Source organism: Arachis ipaensis, chromosome B07, assembly GCF_000816755.2.
Source record: "Arachis ipaensis cultivar K30076 chromosome B07, Araip1.1, whole genome shotgun sequence".
Lineage (NCBI taxonomy): Eukaryota > Viridiplantae > Streptophyta > Magnoliopsida > Fabales > Fabaceae > Arachis > Arachis ipaensis.
Genome location: NC_029791.2, coordinates 16,500,174 through 16,501,324, shown reverse-complemented (window position 1 = coordinate 16,501,324; position 1,151 = coordinate 16,500,174).

Below are 1,151 nucleotides of genomic sequence, written 5' to 3'. Positions count from 1 at the left end.
GCAGCGGTTTACACTCACACACTCACACACATAAACCGCGGCTGGTTGTAGCGGTTTACATAAAATAGTGAAACAATGCATTTGCGTATTAAATTTGGAAACAATGTATTTGTGTAATATTGGGGGTCAAACAATTTAGATGCATAAATTGCCCTAAAATAAATTGTAATAATAAAAGAAAGAAACTGTGTATAAATTATCCATCAATGGTGAGCAACTAGTGTTGCAGTCTAATTCAGTTGAAATATGTATATATACTATAGAAGAACAGATCATAAACCTATATATAACCACAACTATACTCCAACAAAATAGAATCGTCAGCAAAATCCATAGCAAGTGTGACTCAATTATTTCATTATTTACCTGGAAAAAGAATCACTATGTTTATAAATTTATGGAAAGAAATTAGAACATACAATAAGGTTCAAGGGAGTTAGATTTCAAAGAAAAAATAAAATAAAAAAGGAACTAGCTAGATACATTAATTACATTGTGGGTTGGAAGGAGGCTTCTCTATCTTTCTATGATTCTCCGATGGATCAATCACTATGCCTTGAGGTATCTGGTGTATATATATATTTAATTTAAATTATTTTAATTTTTAAAATATTTATTTTATATTCATTTATATTATGAAATTAAATTTTGATCTCTTCTTAAAATTAAGTTTAACTCTGCTCCTGAGATTCTGATATCACACAATCATTAAGGAGAGAATTAAATAAGTGAAAGAACAACAAAAGATAATAATTATTAAGTTCACAATAACATTATCAATAGAATTTTCATTAACATGCTTTATTTTCAATGATCATCATCATTTTTGTAATACATGAGACCCTTAGCTCAGCTTCAAAGCTTCACATGGCACTCATAGTGGCTGATCTGTACCTCTCAGCAATTCCAAAGGAGCTTCATTAAAGAATTTTGAAAACTAAGCCAAACTCTGAGCAAATTGGTCGTCTTTGTCTCCAAATGTTGTGAAACAATGTAATCTTTCCGTCTTATATCGTATTACCACCTAATAGAATTTATTTGTGTAGAACGTTAAGTTAGTGTGCTAGCTGTTAAGTATTTTATTGTCATTTTCGAATTAGTAAGGAATTCACATCACGAGACACTATTGTATTAATTGGAGACCAATTAAT